The 6,948-nt window shown below is 65.5% G+C and overlaps 1 protein-coding gene across 21 annotated transcripts in view; it reads left to right on the top strand.

Annotated features, from left to right (window-relative positions):
• The window catches only part of LOC107196057, a 38,832-nt gene that overhangs the window by 29,813 nt on the left and 2,071 nt on the right, over nucleotides 1–6,948 (top strand). For 15 of the 21 annotated variants that reach the window (XR_003047930.1, XR_003047921.1, XR_003047918.1 and 12 more), the window contains one exon: nucleotides 4,164–6,286. The gene's annotated coding sequence lies outside the window, so the exon portion shown is untranslated. Of the gene's footprint in view, nucleotides 1–4,163; nucleotides 6,287–6,624; nucleotides 6,687–6,948 lie in introns of those variants that run through there. The other 6 variants (XR_003047932.1, XR_003047933.1, XR_003047931.1 and 3 more) reach the window with 5 other exon arrangements.

Below are 6,948 nucleotides of genomic sequence, written 5' to 3'. Positions count from 1 at the left end.
CGCGTGGTCAGAGCCGGGCTCCTGGGGGGGCCCCGGCAGCCTCGGGGCATCCTGGGGGGCCGAGGGCCGTGCGGAGGACACTGGCGCCATGCACTGCAGGACAGTGTCGGCCGCCGGCCTCAGCGGGTGGACAGGGGTGCGGCGTGCGCGCCCGCAGCACCCGGCCGTCAGGTCCGCAGAGGGCAGTGGAGCTCCCGGTAGAAGCTCACAGAATGTTCCACCGGGAGAAGTAGGGACTGGCACTCGAGAGAAGTGTGGGCCTTCGAAAAGGACGGACGCCACGTCCCCGGCAGGGCGGGGTGGCGCCAGGCGCTCGGGGACAGCCGCACCCTGCTCCGTGTTTGCTCGGGCAGCTGCGGGTGGCAGGGCGCACAGTAGGGCTCCCGAGCCAGGAGCGGGCGGCCTTCCCCGGACCCCTGTGGCCCAGCCAAGCCCTCCCGCCTGGGAAGGTCGCTGTACGGCGCCCCAGAGGCCCCTCCTTGCAGTTCCCAGAGAGGACGTTTCGTGGCCGAGAAGTGAGGTTTGCTCAGGCTCTCTGGGGACGGTGAGCCGCCCAGGCCAGCCCCGGGTGTCCCACATGCCGGGCCGAGCCCAGAGCGTCCTGGGGACAAGGAGCGCCCGGCTTCAGGGGCGGAAGGGCCGGCCCCAGGGGAGCCGTGTCCGGGGGGGTTGCCACAGGCCAGGCCTCCCTGCCCCCTGGTATTTTTAATGGTGACGTCCTCCCCCGCCCCCTTTTCTTGCCTTGTGACCCAGCCTGCGGCCTGAGTTGAGAATATTTTCAGATAAATACGCGCCTTTGTGGTTAAAACGATTACCTAGCGGTCGAACGGCAGCGGGGTCGGGGAGGGCCCCGCGTTCTGGCTTTTCCCTTGGACACTGAGCAAACCGTGAGCTTCGCCCTGGGGCGTGAGCAGCTCCCCCGGCTGACGCCCCCTCCCGGGCACCGGCTGCACCTCCGGTCCTCCCAACAGCCCCGGCCCCACTTCACAGAGTGGGCAGCTGAGGCCAAAGGCCTGAATAACTTGCCCAAGGCCCATCGTTAGTTCAGAGCAGGGGTCAGAGCCATGGCCTGGGAGTCCCCAGAGCCAGCCACTCCCAATCTCCTGAGCCCACGCCCCCCACGATGTAGATTGTGTCCCCCAGAGCAGGGCTGGAACCCATGGTCCTGGGCTGCTAGGACTGCTTAGCTTCTCAGATGTTATTCTTGGGAGCTTCCGAGCTCTGGCTCCTGAGGGTGCGTCTGCCCCCACTGTGGGCCCTGCCCTGCCCTGGGAGGCGGCATCGGGCCGAAGGACGGCCTGGCCCTGCCCTGGGGAGTACACGTTCCCCCTGCCCAGGCACCTTCCACCGAGGGCTCACAGGTCTCTGGGGATGGGACAGCAGGGAGCCGGGGCGAGGCAGACTCCCACCGGTGGGAGACACCGACTTGCAGCGCATGGCATCCGTCCCAGGGGACCTACAAGCAGAGGTGCTGACAAGGGGTCACTATGGGGCTCTGAGGAGGAAGGCGGGCTGGGGTCTAACCTTGACCCCGGGGCCAGGGCTCCTGCCTGAGAGTGACATGCGCCCCCACCTTCGTGGCCCAGAGGTGTACAGCTTCCTGCGAAGAAGCTGGGGTCAGGGAAATCATGATTCTAAGTCTGGGTTTGTCCTGTGTCCCCAAGGCGTGGTCTTGGAGACGCTGAAGCCATTGGGCCCCGCACTGGGCCAGCTGTCGAAGCCTGAGGCAAAAGAAAAATTCAGTGACCCTGGTCTACCCTGTCTTTACGTTCGACATTTTTATTTCGTGGACTTTAGCATTAGCTCATTTTTTAAACTTCACACCAAAGTGTCTGTTTGGATGCTGAGTTTTGGCGCCCCATACGCTGAGTGCCCGGCCGTTCTCCCGGCGTCCTGGCCCTGCCTGGCACACAGTGGGAGCGCGGCCCCGGCCCGGCCCATCGGTCACACAGTGCTCAGTGCACACATCCTGTTAGCGCGTTTGCGGAGCGCCCCGCCCCCCGGATGCCACCCCCCAAGTCTTTTTCCCAGACTCCATTGTTGGCATGGCTTGCTGAGCAGAAACACTGGCCACTTTATGGGGAGAAACTTAATCGGGGCGATGGTGGCGGGGGACAGCCGTTGGGGGTTGTCCCAGCTCCCGGTGGCCCCAAGCCAAGCCCGAGGTGACTTCGGGGTGACACCGTCTGTCTGCCTTATTTGCTCCAGACATTCGCTTGGCTCTGAAAGGGCCACCTGCCCACGAAGACCTCCCCCCACACACCTGTCCCCACAGGCCTGGCTCCTCCCACCCCGGGCCTGCCCAGCGCCCTGCCCACGGGCAGACGCTACGAGACGGGCAGGGCCGGCAGCTGGCAGCTGGCAGAGCGAGTGCTGACTGCTCACTGCCCAGCAGCCGTGCTCGGGGGCCCCTTTCATGCCCTGTGCCCAGCCCCGCTGCCAGCCCTCGTCCAGGCTGGCTGGAGGGGTTCCTTTGGTCTGTCTCAGGACCCCCGCCGGCCCCTCCCCAAAGAGAAGGGGGGGTCTCTGCTGTCCCTCCAGAGGCCGGAGGCCCATGGTCACTCCGAGGGCTGTAGGGCAGGTAGACCCAGCAAACCATGCTCCCCAACACACAGGACTGGCCCCTTGTCTCCCACCAGCTCGGATATCACCACGAACTGGCCACAGACCCAGCAATGTCGACCCCATTCCCCACCCCCACCCCGCAAGCCCTGGGGTGTTGGCTAAAGCAAGTGCCAGGTTCTGTGTGAGCCTGCCCTTGGTGGGAGCGAAGCCTGAGTAGGGACCTTGCTGGGGGTCACGGTGTCTGCTTCTGGGTCACCTGGGGGCCCGAGTGGGCTGTGAGTGTGGGAGCCGCCCCAGGCCCCGGTGGGGCGCATCGACCCCATTCCCCACCCCCACCCCGCAAGCCCTGGGGTGTTGGCTAAAGCAAGTGCCAGGTTCTGTGTGAGCCTGCCCTTGGTGGGAGCGAAGCCTGAGTAGGGACCTTGCTGGGGGTCACGGTGTCTGCTTCTGGGTCACCTGGGGGCCCGAGTGGGCTGTGAGTGTGGGAGCCGCCCCAGGCCCCGGTGGGGCGCAGGATGCCGCCACTGCTCACAGGCAGCGCGCACGCCAGCGACTCCCCTGCCGTAGCCCACGAGTTCCAGACGGGAGGCCTCGGGCCCAGGAGGGCAAGGCTGTCCCCGGGCCGGGCAGAGCCGAGCTTCACGTTGGGGCCCCCAGTGGGCAGTAGAGAGGTGCACCTGTGTGGCGACAGACGCGGGGCCTTCGTGGCGAAGGAACTGGAACCGGAACCAGTGGGGTGGTGCTCCTGGCAGAGGACAGGCAAGGCCAAGGCCTGGAGAGCGGACGGCTGGCGGACGGGCCAGGAGGGCGGGGGGAGGAGGCAGACATCCCGGGGGTGGGGGAGCCGGGGCCAGGTGGGGCCACAGAGGTCGGGGCAGGGCAAGGCTGGGCAGACCGCAGGGGTCTGGCCCCAGGTCTAGCATCTGGGGCTCATGTGAGTGGTGCTCCAGCTGGCCAGCAGTCCGGCCGCGTCCTGGTCTCACACCTGTTTCTTCCCTTGGGGACTGATCTTGCTGGTTTCCCCCGTGTCATCCGGGAGGGCACTGCTGGAACGGGCCGGAGCTGGTGGGATTGCAGGGCACGAAGCGAGCCCAGCCGAGGCCTCGGCCAGGTCCCGGAGCCTCCTGCCTGGGTCTCCTCGCGAGGACCCAGGCCTCAGTCACCAGGATCCAGGAACCTCAGCCTCTCCCGAGCCCTCTCTGTGAAGTGGGAGTTTCGGACTCCCCTCCGCCCAGGTCTCTCTAACGGCCAGGCGCACAGGGGGACAATGCCTGGCCTTTCTCCCCTGGAGCCTCCAGGCCCCAGAGCGCCGTGTGAGCCTGGCATGGCGCTGGCACCAGCACGGGAGAGCCAGAGCCCTGACCGTTCAGGTCCTCTGTGATCCGGCATCGTCCAGCACAGGGTGGGTGGCCACAGCAGCCATTTCGTCTGGACTCTTGCCCCAGACCAGAGGCCTCGGCGAGACAGGTCGGGCTGAAATGTGGGGCCCGTGGCAAGCGGCAGAGGGGCGCAGGGAGGAGGCACGGAGCCGAGGACACAGGTGCAGCCGCGTCTCTGACACACCTGACGCCGCTCCCTTTCTCCCAAACCCCAAACAGGTCAGAAGTGGCACTGAGCTGGGCGCGCCTTCCCCACGGTGAGCTGGTGAGCTGGGAGTCAGGACGGGCCCCTGGGCCGGGACAGTGCCCCTGAGAGGGGCACCTCGCCCCCTGCCCCACCCTCGCCAGCCTGAGCCCACAGGAGTCCCCGAGCTTCTCAGTCACTTCAGGAAGCAGGCTGCCCACTCCAGCTGAAAGCCCGTGTGACTCACAGGATGGCATGGGTGACACTGGGCACCACCGCATGCGCCTCCCACCAGCCCGGCTCTGGGAAGTACGGGAAAGGGTGTATGATGGGGAGGGGTGTGGTCAGACCCATGTCCCTCCGGGTCTGCTCCGGGCCCCGCCGTCTGGCACAGAGATCTCGAGATGGGACCTGGTGGTCCACTGCCAGACCTTTGCCCAGCTGTCCCCTCCAGCCGAAGCCGCATCTTTCCGTGTCCTCCTGCCGGCTCTTCAGCGCATCCCCAAGCTGACACACCTCATCTACCCGTGATGCACTTGTGACATTGAACCTTTGACCTGCTGGTCCCTGAAAGTTCTGTCTGGCCTCCCCATCAGACTGGACATGGCCTGAAGGAGCCTTGGTTCCTTACAGCGTGGATGGGAGGAGTGCTCACCCCTCTCTCTCCTTCCCCAGAGCTCACAGCTGCACCTCCTGCCCCCGTCCCCGCTCATCCTGCCTCGAGGGCAGTCCCCGAGGTGGCCCCGCTCTCCACCCAGCTGTGAACCAGCCCTGGATGTGCCCCTAATACACCCAAGCCGCCTGCCGTCGACCCGAGACGTCACACGGGTGAGTCTGGTCTGGAGTAAGAAGAAAAGCCACCTGTGGAGAATCAAGTCGTATCTGTCTCCCACACTGGGCTGGGGGCCTGCGGGTCTGGGGAGGGGGCTTGTGGAGACAGCCAGGGTGTGTGTCTGTCTCCCTGCCCCTCGCCAACCCTGGGGAGTGGGCCCGTTGGGCAGTCCCTGGCTCCCAGCTGGGGTGGCAGTGTAGGCTCTAGAGCTGAAGCTGGGCGCTGCTGGACGCCCCTCGACAAACAAGGCAGAATCTTCCTGCCGGAGCACTCACCATTGAGGGGGGTCTAAGGGAGACCCTTGGCCATTGTCCCCTTAGCCCCTGCCCCAGAGCCTGGCTGGCTTTGCCAGGAGAGTCCTGTTTGCCAGCAGGGAGTCCAGGTGGAGATGGGGACAGGACCAGGGACCCTCTCACGCGTACTTCCTGCCAGGGCCTGGAGGGAACATGGGGCGCCCGTGAGCGCAGCCAGCCAGGTCCCCAGAGGGGAGCGGGGCTGCCTCGGGCATTCGTGGCTTCTCCAGGTGACTGCACCTCATTCTGTGCATGGACGGTGCTGGGCACGGGCCCTGATGTTTTTGTCGCTAGCCGAGGGCCCCAGGACTTAAACTCTGTGCTTCTTGGGGGAGAAGGGTACAGCACTGGGTGCCCAGGGGTCCTTCAGAGAGCAGTAGCTGCCCTGCTCATTGGGACCGGGCACAAGGCCTCTCTCTGTGGCAGTAGGCAAGGCCACGCCTGGCAGAGCTCGAGAGTCACCTCTTTGTCCCCCCATCCCAACCTGGGGCCAGGCACTCTCTCCGTCTGCAAAACGGGATCAGTAATCTTAGCTTCAGCAGGCCTGTGCTTATGAAATGGCACGGCCCAGCTTGCTGCCTGCCTGGAGGAGGTGGCCTGCTAGCAAGGGTATGGAAGAGGTTTGGGGGAAGGAGAGCTCAGAGCTCTCCTCATTCTAGCCTCTGCTCAGCCACCCATCAGCTGTGTGACCTCCCGTTACCGCTCGCCTCACCGGCTTTTCCTCAGAGTCCCCCAGGAAGGCGGTGGCGGCGGTGGTGGCTGTGGTTGGTGTTTGTCGAAGCTGACTCTCTGCCCTCAGGCACTGAGTTCGGGGCCCTTGGGAGGTGCGAGCCGTCCCCAGGGGGCCAGGTTCCCTTTGGGAAGAAAAGAACAGCATCCTGCAGCCTGTTCCAAAGGGAGGACAGCTCAGGGCACCCTGGACAGCGGGCCCAGCCCGACCAGAGCGCGCGGGGAGGGGCCCCGCCTGTCCAGGGGCTGGCAAGAGTAGGCCTGAGGCCACAGGCTCATCTCGGGGCAGCAGGTCGCCAGGGAGGTGGCCAGGTGCGGACTCACTGCACCTTTCTGACACGTTGGCCTCTAACAAATGACAGCCTTCTCAGCGTCACCAGTGCGGGAGTCCCACGGGACATCATGGCCTCGTTCGTCCAGATGGGAGACATCCAGTCTCCCGAGTCACTTTCCCAGAATCCACACCGACTTCCCCTCCTCCCCCGCCTTTCTGTCTCGGCCCTGCTTGGCGGTTTTCTCCTGCCCCCGCTGCGGTGGGGCTGCCCCCAGGACGCCGAGCCACCTGCTGGAACCCTGCGCCTTCGGCGCCCCTGGGCCTGGCGCCAGCCCCGCTCACCTGCAGCTCTTTCTTCCCCCCTCCAGGAGGTGCCTCCCGAAGCCCGTGAAGTGCATCCATCTCGGCGCCAAGACTGACGGCCCTTTGGGGTGAGGTAGTAGGTTGTATAGTTTGGGGCTCTGCCCTGCTATGGGATAACTACAATCTACACTGTCTTTCCTGAAGTGGCTGTAATAGCGGCGGTGGACAGCGTCCAGGACCCCGGCTGGGGAGGGGGGCGGGGAGCAGCCTTGGCAGGATGGGGGTCGGAGGGTCAGTGGCTGCCATGCAGGAAGTCTGCAAGGCCTAGGTTCTGCTCGCTGTGTGACCTTGGGCAGGTCCTTGGACCTCTCTGGTCTTCAGTGTCCTCA

The sequence above is a fragment of the Pteropus alecto genome, unplaced genomic scaffold (assembly GCF_000325575.1).
Source record: "Pteropus alecto unplaced genomic scaffold, ASM32557v1 scaffold157, whole genome shotgun sequence".
NCBI lineage: Eukaryota > Metazoa > Chordata > Mammalia > Chiroptera > Pteropodidae > Pteropus > Pteropus alecto.
The sequence above is the reverse complement of the archived record's forward strand: the minus strand, read 5'-3'. Positions and strand labels throughout refer to the sequence as shown.